General features: G+C 38.7%; 1 protein-coding gene across 5 annotated transcripts in view; it reads left to right on the top strand.

The window, feature by feature from the left end:
• SIDT1 (SID1 transmembrane family member 1) overlaps positions 1-15,344 on the top strand; it is an 87,051-nt gene that overhangs the window by 10,601 nt on the left and 61,106 nt on the right. Inside the window, exon 1 of one of the 5 annotated variants that reach the window (XM_032299040.1) lies at positions 7,461-7,676. The exons of the other annotated variants lie outside the window; for them this stretch is intronic. The gene's annotated coding sequence lies outside the window, so the exon portion shown is untranslated. Of the gene's footprint in view, positions 1-7,460; positions 7,677-15,344 lie in introns of those variants that run through there. 5 annotated transcript variants of the gene reach the window in all.

Genomic DNA, 15,344 nt, shown 5'->3' with positions numbered 1-15,344 from the left:
TAGGGAAGCTATTGACTTTCATGTTAAAAGATAGCATTCCACAAAATAGAGAACCCAGAAATAAATCCACATATGTAAAATATGTGCTGGGAAAACTGGATATCCATATGCAGAAGAATGACACTTGACCCCTCTCCCTCACCATATACAAAATCAACTCAAAATAAAATAATGACTTAAATGTAAAACCGAAAACTATGCAACTACTAGAAGAAAACACAGGGAAACATTTCAGGACATTGGTCTCTGCAAAAATTCTATAGAGAAGACCTCAAAAGCATAGGCAACACAAGCAAAAATAAATAGACAAATGGGATTATATCAAACTAAAAAGCTTTGGCACATCAAAGAAAACAACCAAGAGGGTAAAGAGACAACCAGCAGAATGGGAGAAAATATTCACAAACTATTCATCCAACAAAAGATTAATATCCAGAGTGTATAAGGACTCAAACAACTCAACAGCAAAGAACAAATTATCCAATTTAAAAATGGACAAATAAGCTGAATAGACATTTCTCAAAAGAAGACATACAAATGTTCAAGAGATATGTGAAAAAAATGCTCAGCATCACCAATCATCAGGAAAATGCAAATCAGAACCACATCTAAATAGTGTCTTACCCCAGTTAGAATGGCTATTATCAAAAAGACAACAAATGCTGGCACGCATGAAGAGAAAAGAGAACTCATAACACACTGTTCATGAGAATGTAAATTAGTATGGTCATTATAGTATTGAGGTTTCTCAAAAACTAAAAATAGAACTACCATATGATCCAGCAACCTCACTACTGACTAATATATCCAAAGGAAAGGAAATCAGTTTGTCAAAAAGATATTTGCACACCCATGCTTGTTGCAGCACTATTCACAATAGCTGAACTATTTAGAATCAACTTAAGTGTCCATCAACAGAAGAATGAATGAAGAAAATGTGAAATACATAATAGAATACTACATGTACAATGGAATAATATTTAGATATTTTAAAAAAGAATGAAATCCTGTCATCTGCAGCAACATGGATAAACTTGAAGGACATTATGTTAAGTGAAATTAGTCAGGCACAGAAAAACAAATACCACATGTTCTTATTCATATGTGGAGGCTAAAAAGAATTAGTCTCATAGAAGTACAGAGTAGAATAATGGTTGCTAGTGGCTGAAAAGGGTAGGTGGGAGAGAGAGATAGCCAAAGGTTGGTTAAAGGACCCAAAATTATAGCTAGATAGGAGGAATAAGTTCTAGTATTCTATAGCATTGTAGGATGACTATAATTAACAACAGCGAATTATATATTTTCAAACAGCTGGAAGAGCTTATTTTGAATGTTTCCAACACAAAGATATGATAAATGTTTGAGGTAATGGATATGCTAATTACCCTGATTTGGTCATTACACATTCCATGCATGTATCAAAATATTACACTGTGCCCAGAAATATGTACAATGTGTATGTGTCAATTAAAAATAATAAAAGCAAAAAACTTTCTAAAAAAGAGAGTGTTCCTGTAGAGGGAAAATTAAAGCTGAGTGTTATACAGCAAATGTAAGTTATTTATTGAATGTTATTTATAATAAAATTAATTAAAAATTATTGTTGAAATAATTAATAATTCCTTACTTTGAATTTTCATTCCCTCAGTTTTCTTTCTTTCTTTTTTCTTTTCTTTCTTTTTTTTTTTTTTGTTTTAACAATAATAAACAAAAAAAATTGACTTTGCCATTAGAAAGAAGGACATGAGATGCTGATTTTTGTACAAGACTGAACAGGGCATTTTTCAGCAAGTTGAACAAGAAGAGTGAAGTTGGTTTAAAGGTATCTTATATTGAAAAGTGTGTCCAGAGAAAGCTGAATATACACCTTCTTTTCTAGTAAGAAAGCTATTTATAATTCACTTCCCTGTCACAGCTCCCAACCACCAGGAAATTTTCTCCCTATTTGGACCACTGAAAAGCATTTTAGGAGCTATTTCTCAAATCAAAATTTTAAGAAACTTTTTTTGGACATAGCCTTCTACAGTTGTTTTCAAGGCTGGCCCGGGGTGATAATACATAGTTATTAATAGTTAAGTACGATTTATTTAAAGGTGAGGACCACCTAAGTTTTGGTTAAACTCTAAGCATTTGAATAAAATACTTTATTTCTGAAAATGATGGCAAAATTAAAGTTAATAATGAAGTAATATGTTGTCCTGAGTAAAAACATTCTCTGGTTAGCTGGAGTACTTAGAGCTGGACCTTCAAAAGGGTATACAAGTTTACCCCTTCCTCTGCCTAACCCAGGATTCTAAAGTATTTTGACTTCATTTGCTTCCTCATTGATACCTTCTCTCCACACCACCCCCGTAAAATTTCCCCCCTTATTAACATCTTGAATTATTGAAGTACACTAATAGTGAACCAATATGTATCTATTATTAACTAAAAATCTGTTATTTTACATTAGGGTTCACTCTTGGTGTTGCACAGTTCTATGGATTTTGAGAAATGCATAATGTTGTATATCCATCATTACGGTATGTACAGAATAGTTTCACCCCCCTTTGCCTTGTCACATTTTTACAATTTACTACTCTTTGTCTAATGCAGGATATAAGTATTGAAATCTAACTATGTCTTTGGGTCTTCATTTCCTCATGAGGGGGTCCGTGTCACAAAAAATTTATATTAACTTTGTATGCTTTCTCCTGTTGATCTATCTTAGGCCAATTTAATTTTCAATATTCTGTGTTCCACTAATTCATCCTTTATTCCCTCCTCTTGAACCCCTGACAGCCACTGATTTTGTTTTATTTTTACTGTCTCTATAGTTTTGCCTTTTCCAGAATGTCATGTAGTTGTGAAGGAGTTCAGAACATGCCACTCCACAATATGCTACTCTGGCATATTGACTATCTTGAATTAAAAGCACTTGAAAAACAACAGATGCAAGAAGGTCACTCTGACCTTCATTCTGTTTCTTAAAAGCAGGAAATGTAATTCATGTGAAAGATACTCTCTATATACGAAAAGAAAAGTAACAGTCTCATCATCAAGAGTGGGAAGTTGAGAAAGAAGGTCATCTGTACAAATATTATTAGAATAACCCTTATCTTCCTAGCCGCTTCTCCCTGCAGTTAACTACCTTAGCCCAGGCCCCTTTGCCTTGTCAAATTTTTACAATTTACTACTCTTTGTCTAATTCAGTATATAAGTATTAAAATCTAACTGTGTCTTTGGGTCTTCATTTCCTCATGAGGGTGTCTGTGTCACAAAAAATTTATATTAACTTTGTATGCTTTTCTCCTGTTGATCTATCATAGGCCAATTTTACTTTCAGGCCTAGCCAGGACCCTAAGAAGGCAGAAGTTGGAATCATACAACTTGTAGATGTTTCTACTTGCTTCTTTTACATAGCGATATGTAAAACATTAAGGTTCCCCCATGTCTTTTTATGGCTTGATGCCTCATTTCTTTTTAATGCTGAATAAAATTTCATTGTCTGGATATAACACAGTGTGTTTATCCATTCCTCTATTGAAGGACATCTTGGTTGCTATCAATTTTCAGCAATTATGAATAAAGCTGCTATAAACTGTGTGTGTGGGTTTTTGTGTGGACATAAGTTTTCAACTAATTTGGGTAAATACCTAGGTGTATGATTGCTGGAGTATGTAGTAAGACTATGTTTAGCTTTGTAAGAAAGTGTCAAACCGTCTTTCTTCTAAAGTGACTGTATCATTTTGAATGACCACCAGCAATGAATGAGAGTTCCTGTTGCTCCACAACCTCATCAGCATTTGGTGGTATCAGAATTTTGTCTTTTAGCCATTCTAATAAGTGTATAGTGGCATCTGATTATCACTTTAGTTTGCAATTCCCTTTAATTGCAAATTCCAACGTTGTTGAGCATATTTTCGTATGCTTGTTTACCATCTATATAACTTCTCTGGTGAGGTGTCTTCTTAGCTCTTTTGCCTATTTTTAAAGTTGGTTGTTTGATTCATTATTGTTGAGTTTTAAGAGTTCTTTGTAGATTTTGGATACCAGTCCTTTATCAGATAAATATTTTGTGAGTATTTTCTCCCTGCCTGAGCTTTGTCTTTTCCTTTTCTTAGTAGTGTCTTACACAGAGCAGACGTTTTTATTTTAATAAAGTATCATATTAATTTTTTCATTGATCATGCTTTTAATGATGTATATAAAAAACTGTCACCAAATCAAAAGTCACCTAGATTTTTCTCCTCTGCTATATTTGGAAGTTTTACAGTTTTTCATTTTACATTTAGGTATATAATCCATTTTGGGTTAATTTTTGTGAAAGGTATGAGGTCTCTGTCTAGATGGGAGTTTTTTCTACATATGCTGTCCAGTTGTTCCAGCATCATTTGTTGAAAATATCTCCCTATGCTTTTAGCATTACACTATTGCGTGCATGTTTACATTTATACTTTGACTTGGTACGAAGTCTTGGAAGCAGCTCCACACCTGGTGCTCAGTGTTCTTATCTCCATTCCCAACCTTCCCTTCTGCTACCAGCCTTGCTAAACTTGACCATTCTCTTATAACTCCCTTTCCTTACGTATCTGTGTCTCTCTGCTTCTCCTATCCTTTTTATCTTTCCAATTTCTTTTTAACATGGTCAGCCCATCAAGATTCTCCCTCTTTTCTGGGCAATATCCTGTGGTTGTTTGAGGCTTTGCTAAATGGCAAGCATATTCTATTTTCTTAGAATAGAGATAAATTTTGTTCTTTACTTTCTGATTCAGAGACATGATGAATAATCTCAGTTGCTAGAGGGCCGATCTCCCAATTATCAAGGTTTTGCTATAGCGTTCCAGTGGTAGAACTTTATCTTCCAGTGGTGGAAGATGAAGTACACATGTTCCTTAGGCAGTCAGTATATATTTGTGTTGATATCATGTGCCATCATTTCCTTTATCCAAGTCAACAAGCTTATCTTTGTCAACTCTCTTTAGCTACAGAAAGATAATTGGAGACTTTTTGCATTTGAGACTTTTTTATGTTTTTTTTTCCCATTACTAAAAGAAACACATAAAAATCCTTTGAAACTATAAGAAAGAGGTAGCTATATTTTAAGAACTCAAAGGACCTTTTAAAAAAATTGTTTTTTTTCCTTGAAATTTTATTTTATTTCTCTTTTAACTTTTATTTCAAGTTCAAGTGTACCTGTGCAGGTTTGTAACATAGGTAATTTGTGTCATGGGGCTTTGTTGTACAGATTATTTCATCATCCAGATTATTTTATCGCCCAACTCAGTTATTTTTCCTGATCTTCTCCTCCTCCCATCCTCCACCCTCCAGTAGGCCCCAATGTGTGTTGTTTCCTCTTTGTGTCCATGTGTTCTCATCATTTAGCTTCCATTTATATGTGAGAACATGTGTTATTTGGTTTTCTGTTCCCGTGTTAGTTTGCTAAGGATAATGATCTCCAGTTCCATTCATGTCCCTGCAAAATACATAATCTCATTCTTTTTTATGGCTGAAAAAAAGACACCAGTATTCCATGATGTCTATGTGCCACATTTTCTTTATTCAATCTATCATTGATGGGCATTTGGGTTAATTCCTTGTCTTTGCTATTGTGAATGTGCTGCAGTGAACATATGCATGCAGGTGTCTTTATAATAGAATGATTTACATTCCTTTGGGCATATATCCAGTAATGTGATTACTGGGTCAAATGGTATTTCTGAGGGCCGGGCGCGGTGGCTCACGCCTGTAATCCCAGCACTTTGGGAGGCCGAGGCGGGTGGATCACGAGGTCAAGAGATCGAGACCATCCTGGTCAACATGGTGAAACCCCGTCTCTACTAAAACTACAAAAAATTAGCTGGGCATGGTGGCGCGTGCCTGTAATCCCAGCTACTCAGGAGGCTGAGGCAGGGGAATTGCCTGAACCCAGGAGGCGGAGGTTGCGGTGAGCTGAGATCGCGCCATTGCACTCCAGCCTGGGTAACAAGAGCGAAACTCTGTCTCAAAAAAAAAAAAAAAAAAAAAGAAGAAAAAAATGGTATTTCTGTTTTTAGGTTCAAAGTGCCTTTTATATCCCCCAATCTCTTCCCATTTAACAGAGAAGAAAACTGAGATTCAGTGATATAAATTACTTGCCAAAAATCATGTACTAGTTTGAAGCATAGCCAGGAATATAATTTAAGTTCCTAAGGGTATTTCCTCAGTATATTTCAACTAAATCACAAGATGTGCCCACAGGAGCACATTGGCTATGCTTATCAATAACCATAAAAATAATTTTTAAATATCATACCATATTTTCACAGTCATGTCTTTAGATTGTGTAATTTAAGATTATGTCTGACTCCCTTACGATTACTGAAAACTGAAATGAGATTTTTTTATTATTGTTTTCTCCCTATGAATTGTCCAGCCATCCATTTGTCTGTGTACCACGCAAGTAGGGTTGATATTAAGTAAAACTGTGAAGTTGTCGAATTTTCTTTAGTGTTTTAAAGAGCCACAGCCTCCCATGTACCATGGTCTTACTCTGACTCCCTGTGGATCCCAGGGGGTAAGCTTTAGTTGTGAAGAGGAAGATGTTTACAGATGATAGGGGTGTGTGTGTGTGTGTGTGTGTGTGTGTGTGTGTGTGTATGTGTGTGTGTGTGTGTGTGTGTGTGTGTGTGTGTGTGTGTAGTGTGTGTGTGTTTTATTTCCATCAATGCTGGGTTTCTTCTTTGTACCAGGAACAGGGCAGCTTGGAGACCCAAGCAGTTAGCCTGTCTGTTACTTCATGGAAGTGTTATTCCTGAGAACTGGTATTTCTGGGTCCCCACTAAGCAGCCGTGAAGATAAGCCATGACAAACAGGACTAACCAACTATTTCTGTCCCTCTAGATTTAACTGCCCTTTTGTGGACAAAGTGACTCACATCTATCTTAAATAACCCCCTACCTGGGAGCATATGTTATGAGCCAAAAAGTTAACATTTGAGTGCCCACAGTTGTATTTTCTTCTTTTCCCCTACCTTCTAAATTATATCCTGTATTTGCTTCCCTTTTCTCTCTATACCACCTTCACCAGGGAGGAAGAATTATAGCTTTCTGAGAGTCAGACGATATTGATCTGTGCAGCAAAGGGATAAACATTGGAGGATAAGGACAAACAGTGGTGAGATCTAGGTGTGCAATAACATTTGGGGAGATCTGTAGACAGGGAGATGCTAAAATAGCTGAGAGTTGTGAGTGACGTCGACAGAAAAGGAAAGAGGACATAGGTTCATGTGTGGATCTTAGCTACAAACAACAGAAATCAACTGGCAAATATAAGCCAAGACTAGCCTGGCCAACATGGTGAAATCCCATGTCTACTAAAAATACAAAACATTAGCTGGGCGTGGTGGTGCCTCACTGTAACCCCAGCTACTTGGGAGGCTGAGGCAGGAGAATCACTTGAACCCAGGAGGCAGAAGTTGCAGTGAGCTGAGATTGTGTCATTGCACTCCAGCTGGGCAACAAAAGTGAAACTCCCTCTCAAAAAAAAAAAAAAAAAAGGAAAGAGACCAATGCAAAAACTGAGAAACCTGGAGAGGCAGAAAACGATTAGCTCTTGGAGTGAGAGGCAAAGGTAGACCAGAATTGGTTAGACTCTTCAGGACTTAATATCTTTACACCAGTTCCTGTTAAAAAATATCCAAGACAGCATTTCTCAAAGTATGTTCCATGGAACAACTGCTCTGTAAGATAGTCTTGCTATTTGTCGCATATTAAAAGGGTCCCAAGTGTAAGGGAGCTTAGCCATGTTTTGACTGCCCAGTCTGAACCCCGTTTGATATGATTTGGCCGTGTCCCCACTCAAATTGTAGCTCCCATAATCCCCATGTGTCATGGGAGGGGACTGGTGGGAGGTAACTGAATAATGGGGGTGGGTTTTCCCCATGCTGGTCTTGTGATTGTGATGTCTCACAAGATCTAATGGCTTTATAAAGAGCAATTCCCCTGCACATGCTGTCTTGCCTGCCGCCATGTAAGACATGCCTTTGCTCCTCCTTTGCCTTCTGCCATGATTGTGAGGCCTCCCCAGCCATGTGGAACTGTGAGTCCATTAAACCTCTTTTTCTTTATAAATCACCCAGTCTTGGGTATTTCTTCACAGCAGTATGAAAATGGATTAATACAGCATTCTTATGTGTTTGGGGGAAATTCTCCATTTCATGAGTGTTAGCTAGAGGTAGAACCCTTTTCACGACAGACTTTCTCATCCCTCCTCTTATTTTTACCCCCCACCAAGCTCTGGCATGGGCATGTGGCCAAGGTGCTGCCAATCAGACCTGTTTTCTCTAGACTTTGACTTGGGAAACAATGCAAGGAAGCAGCTGTTCAGCAGCCACAGAGGCAACATTGAGTTTCCAGGGATGAGCATGGCAACAATTTTGTCCTTAGAATAAAAAGCCCCAACTGCCCCAATATGATTTATAACACTCTTCAGGATTATAATGGCCCTTCATGCACCTCAGTCTCCAGCCAACTAATATTCTCTTAATTCTTCAAATATGCTTCTTTCACCATCTCTCTTCTTCCTTATGTTTACTACATTGTCCCCTTTGTTTGGAAATTTATCTTGCTCTGCCCTCCTCCTACTTTTCTGGTTAATTCCTACTCATCCTTTAGGAAAATATTCCCCCCAAAATGTATGTCATGCAATCCCCACAGGAACTTGAATGTCAATATAATGGCCTGTTTGCAAACCTCTGATATTGAAGAGAAGAGTGTTATGTGTACACTGCTGATTAATGTATCTCCTGTGTCCAGAACAATGCCTGGCACAGGATAGGGAGTCAAACATTTATTGATTGAACAAAGTTCATCAGAAAGTAGGCAGAATCTGACTGTGCATTTTTCTGCATGCTTGGCCTGCCAATGACTATCCCTCTCTTCAATGTTTTCCCATGTTTTTATTAAATTGAACATTTTAATGTAAACCTAGATCATAAACCAAAGGATGAAGGCTTATATGACTGTATTTATTCTAGATTATTGTTGGCATAATGAAATTGGTGAGATGAGGTCTGGAAACTGCCTCTTTCTAGAAAAGTGCTCTAAGTACAAAATGCTGAGAATTTAAAAGTATAGGGAATAAATAGCTCCCAAGGAATAAACTGCACTTTATGAATGCACTCTTCCAGGCTAGCTGGAAGCCAGGCTGTGAAAGGAAATTAATATCCTACATGATATAGACTGTATAATTTTTTTGCCAAGGGTGATTGGGCTTACAAGTGTGTCTCCACACGTAGACAACAGTCAATAACTGATTGACTAATGAATGGATGGGAATGGAAATAGCTCTGCCTTCTGCACTCCCTGGTGCTCTTTGAAGTCACAAAACACAGTCCCACTTCATCCACCATTTGACTGATGAAGCTGCCCAGGGAGATAGGTAGTCTGGGTGTTACTGTTCCCATTCTACAATTAAAGACACTGAGGCCCAGATAACTTAAGTGATTTGTCCAAGGCCACCTAGCTAGTAGGTGTTAGTGCCAGAAATAAAATCTAGGTCTACATCTCTTTCTTTATTATACTGTTAAGTGTATAGAAGATAGTTTTAAAGGCTGAATCAGACTGAGGGAATCTTCAACAGTCACATCAATAACTATAGAAATTATTTTAATGCTTATCTTTTTTTAAAAAAAAGTATAATTGTGATTGAAGTAGCTCAGCTCCCTGCAGTATTTATGAAAAGCTTGGGATGAAATGCTCCATTTTATGAGAATTGCTAGCTTCTGAGAAGAAAGGGATTCAGGACTGCAAGGCTGCTTTGCTCAGGGGCAGCTGTTTTTATATAACAGTCACTGGACTCTCCCAGAAGTCCCATCTTCAGTCAGCCAGCTGCGACATGCAATCCCATGAAGAGGCTTGGCAGTGTTCAAAAGTAAACTGAAGCACAATAAGAATTTAAAGAGTGTGTTTGAGCAAACAGAGATGCATCAATGAGGCAGCTCCAAACCAGACGTGGTTTCCTGGGCTCAGCCAAGGGAACACAAGGAGAAGGCTTTGATAGGGTGAAAATAGAAATGAAGAAAAGAACATATTTTCTTGGTTCAGTTACACAACTGCTTTACTTGGTCTATCTTGCTGGAAAGTTCCTAGTTACAGAGCTATAAGTTAGTTTCTGGCTTCTGATTGGTTTGCCTTAAGTTTCATCTTTTGTTTTTGTTTTTGACAGAATCTGGCTCTGTTGCCCAGGCTGGAGTGCAGTGCAGTGGCACAATCTCAGCTCACTGCAATCTTGCCTCCTGGGTTCAAGCAATTCTTCTGTCTCAGCCTCCCAAGTAGCTGGAATTACAGGTGCCCACCACCACCCCCAGCTAATTTTTGTATTTTTAGTAGAGACGGGGTCTCACCATATTGGTCAGGCTGGTCTTGAACTCCTGACCTCTGGTGATCCACCCGCCTCGGCCTCCCAAAGTGCTGGGATTACAGGCATGAACCATCGCACCTGTGAACCCAACTTATATTTGCAAGTCGAGCAAGGTTCAGGACATTTATGAGGCCTAACTGGCTTTGTCTGCTCAAGAATTCTTCAGGTCTGGTCTCCATGTTAATTTAACAGCAAGTAAGTAAAAGCTGAAGATAATATGACAGTGAGGGAATGGTAGTGTTTTAGAGAATGATTTATTTCTTTAAAATCCTACAAACCTAATATTATGGGTTGATTTATTGTCCAAAAAATATGTTGAAGTCCTAACCCCTAGAACCGATGAATGTGAACTTATTTGGAAGTATTGTCTTTGCAGATGTGATCAAGTTAAGATGAGGTCATTAGGGCCCCAATCCAGCATGACTTAAATACTTATAAGAAGAGGGAAATCTGGACACAGGCACACACAAAGAACAGCATGTGAAGACAGAGACAGCCAGGGGACCGCTATATAACAACAGAGGCAGAGAAGGGAGTGATGAGCAAACAGAGATTCACACACCAAGGAATGCCAGGGGGTGACAGACACCAACAGAATCCAGGAAGAGGCAAGGAAGGTTTCTATCCAGAGGAAGGTCTCACAGGGAGCATGGCCCAGCTAACACCTTGATTCAGACGTCTAGTCTGAAGAACTATGAAAGAATAACTTTCTGTTGTTTCAAGCCACCTACTTTGTGGTACCTTGTTACAGCATCCTAGGAAACTAACCTGATGATACAGAATCAAGGCTTGCACATTACTGTTCAATATAATACCAACTTCATTTGGGTCCCCTGGCTATTTTATTTTCCAGGGCAGAAAAATGGAGAAATAAGCTATGTGAATGAGGCCAAAGACAAAGCAAAGTTTTGCAGCTGGCTGAGACCTAAAGAGAGGCAGTTAGTGCTTCTTCAGCACCACATCCTGAAATATAGTATAGTTTCCATTTGCATATGAGAGACAGAAGGAAAGAGGGACAGATGGGGAAGGGGGAGGGGGCGGGATCTGATCTATGAAGTTAGCATAAGCAGGTCAAACACTAGAGTAAGTGTAGACCATGGCAAATGAGCCAGGAGAGCAATGAGAGTGTGTTTGGGATTCTGCCGCATCTGTAACAAGGAGACTTTATAAAATGAGGGTATTTGCTCAGAAGTAGGCAAACACATCATAGCTTCTTTTTTATTATTACTGGGAAATTTTTTAGACATTTAAACAAGCATAGAAAATAATGTAACAAGCACATATGTGCTGCATACTCAGCTTAAGAAATCAAGAGACAATTTGTTTTCTGTTTTTCCTCACCCTGATCCTTTTCCTCCAACCCCAAAAGTGACCATTTTGGGGAGACCATCTTTCATACGTTCTCTTGATTTCTGCACATCTTACAGGAAGGCGCCAACTGCAGTTTTTAAAATACTATCATTTCAAATACATTTGCATAGTAAACAGCTTCAGAAAACAAACAATGTCTCCCCATGGAGTAAAGGGAAGGCAGGCGTATTGTCTGTTAAAAGACTTGGGTGTTCTAAGCTCAGGGATCCTCTCCGGTAGTGCAATCCCCTGCATGTACGTTGATATCTATCTGGACCCATCCTCGTCACCTTCATAGTATTTGGGGACCAGAGGAAGTGATGCTAATGTTGATTACCCTGATAAGAGTCATAAAATTTTGTTTCCAACCCAGGAGACTTGTGTCTCCTCCCAGTTTTGATGACACTGTGGCAAAGGGGTAACATTTCAGATCCTTCAAAATTATTAAAGTCCATTATTTTAAATTTGTTATCATTTCTGAATATGTATATTTTACTGAAGATATACAAATAAAAATATTGTATTGTTTTGCTTGCTTACAAAGTTTACATAAATGGGGAAATTCAGTATGTTGCCTTCAGCGACCTGCTCCTTCTCTCAATTTATCTTCTTGAGATTTACCCACACTGATTTGTATTTCAGTTCCTTTACTTTTAACCACTGTATAGCATTTCATTGCATGAATATAATTTATCTCTTCATGCTTCTGTTATTTATTTTGTTGTCATTTAGGTTGTTTCCAAATTTTATTGTTGCAACAAATGCCTGCAGTGAACATGCTTGTCTATGATTCCTTGTGCATATGTAAGGGTTTTCTCGTGCATAAACTTAGTCATGGAAATGCTTAAATGTAATATGAACTCATCTTCAACTGCAGTAGATATTGGCAGCTTGCTGACTGAAGTCGTTGTACCAAATAACATTTTCATTAGCAATATACAAATTTCTATTTCTCTACATGTTGCAAACATGGCATTGTCAATACTAGTGAGACTTTACGTTTCTGATGAGCGTAAGTGCTGAATATCTTTTCACAGGTTCTTTGGTCATTCTCTTTTTTATTTTTAATTTTTTGAGACAGGATTTCACTCTCATTGCCCAGGCTGAAGTATAAGTGGCCCAATCTCGGCTCACGACAACCTCTACATCCCGGGCTCAAACAGTGCTCCTGCCTCAGCCTTCTGAGTGGCTGGGACTACAGGAGCATGCCACTGCACCCAACTAATTATTCTATTGTTTTTATAGAGACGGGGATTTCACCATGTTGCTCAGGCTGGTCTTGAACTCCTGAGCTCAAGGGATCCACACACCTCAGCCTCCAAGAGTGCTGGGATGACAGGAATGAGCCACCAGGCCCAGCCTGATCATTCTTTTTAGTTGCTGTTTATATCCTTAATCCACTTTTCCATTGGTCATTTTTTTTTCTTATGAGTTTTATGTGTCCTTATATATTCAAGATACTGATACTTTGTCTGTTATATATGTACAAACATCCCTAGTCTGTGGCTTATCTCTTCTCCAACTGTACGGTGTTTATATCGCTTCTTCATTTCATAGGAGAATGATAGATGATCCACAGTTGTGTTCGGTGGAGCCAGGGATTCAAGATAGTGATGGCAGAATATTCTGACCAAGCACTGCGTGGAGACTGGAACACAGGCTTGGGTTCTGGTCATGATTCTTCCATTGCTGAGTATCCTTGGAGAGGTGCCATCACCTCTATCTCAGGCTCCTCCTCTGTACATGGGATGGTTGGAGTAGATGGTCTCCCTGAGTGCCTTCCCAGATGTAAGGTACACTGTGATTTGAGGCCTTATGCATCCAGCAGACAGGGGCAGAAACTATGTGGAGGAGCCCAACTTGTAGGAAGCGACTGAACAGCCTGTGCTGCTTTCCTGATTCCCCCGGGGGTAATCACGTTGTCCTCTTCGTGCCCACAGTACCTGCTCACATTGCTACTGTCGTACTCATCACATTATGCAGTTATTGGTGGCTTTTCCATTTGTCTTTCTGACTAGACTGGGAGCCTCCTCAAGGGTAGGGTTGCCTTTAGAATATCCCCAGCACCTCCCATAGCTCCTGACTCGGGGAAAATCCTCAGTAAATGTTTGATGGAGGAGAGTGGGAGCATGGGAGAGAGGGGAGGGAGTGGAGAGGGCCAAAGAACCTAAACGCCTGCGGACGTACACCCAGCGAACACAACCGAACACAACACAGTTACTCAAACGGTTAAACATTTGAAAAAAAGGACCAGCAGCAGATATTATTGTAGCTGTTTTACAAGTGGAGTCCATTTTTCAAGATCATAGAGGAAAACAATGGTGTACTAAATAATGGAAATCAAGAATATCTGATTCGTAACCTAATATTCCAAATAACAGAGGCTACAGTCTCATTATTTTAGCAAAAATAAACTAGATTCCTGAATTGAATTCATTTCCATTCTCTTATGCAACAGAAATGTATTCCTTATAATTTTGAACTACTGACATGCTGAAACAGTAAAAGGAGAGTCTCCAAGCTTTAAGACCTTTCATAACTGTGATCGATATAATATCAGAGATGTAAGTGCTTAAATAATTCTCTCTTAGCTAGCTATAATTCAATTTCCTGCTTGTAGTAAACACAGGAAGCAAACAAGATTTATGTAATAAAGTGCTTTTGTTGTCATGACAACAGGAAGCAGCAACAAGAGGAAAAATCTTAGCTCTTAGAAATGGCCTTTCACAAGGTGTCAGGGCCCATTAAGCATGGTCAATACCCTGTCCTTCATTTAGTTTTGCCTTTACACAGCTTTCTTCGCTGCTGCAAATGTAATCCAATTTTCTCAGCTGCACATTAGCCTGGGGAAAGGCAAAGCAAATTTTGATCAGGGCTCTTTATTCTTTCCTGGAGATAATCCACTATCTGTTCATCTTGAAAAACTGCCCAGTGTCTTCTATCTTCTACTCTAACATATTTTTTGCAATTTATTATGCCAGTATCTCTGAGTTTGTTTTCATTAGGACTAGTAAGAACATTATTAAACAATAAAAAAGATAAGTGGCTTGCAAAAGCCAGACCAGGAATAAAATGAGGGTGTGGAGATGAACAGTGAAGTGGGATAAACGAGGCAGTGATACATCTGTTCTGCCAGTCCAGTGTCAGCCTCAACAAACACCAGCTTCCAGACCAACTCTGACACTGGTGATCTCATGGATGTACATCTCAAATAATGGGCAGTTGGCAAGTTGCTGACAAATGGAACTATCCATTATATGGTTTCTTTGGAACAATCCTTCCCAAAGTGTAGTCCCCACCTGTGTAAATCAGAATCCCCCAGCCACTTGTTAAAAATTTATATTTGTAAGTTCTATTCTTGATCTGCTGAGCTAGAAATGCCAGGGGTTGACTTGAGGGATTTGCTTTGCTAAAAAGCAGACTAAAATTTGAAAATCTTTGCCTTAGATCAAAGTGTGAAGAAAAGATTGAAGGAAATCCTGTCTGACATTAAGTTCTTAAGAAGGGAGGAAGAGGTTGCATCTTAGGTGAAAAAAGGGAGGCAGACAAGCTCCGTAGGTTTTTATCTCCGTTCTGACAACTATAGATTTTAAGCCAAACCAAAGTGTGCTCTA

This window comes from Sapajus apella, unplaced genomic scaffold, assembly GCF_009761245.1.
Source record: "Sapajus apella isolate SASKATOON/1434 unplaced genomic scaffold, GSC_monkey_1.0 scaffold40, whole genome shotgun sequence".
NCBI classification, from domain to species: Eukaryota; Metazoa; Chordata; class Mammalia; order Primates; family Cebidae; genus Sapajus; species Sapajus apella.
The sequence above is the reverse complement of the archived record's forward strand: the minus strand, read 5'-3'. Positions and strand labels throughout refer to the sequence as shown.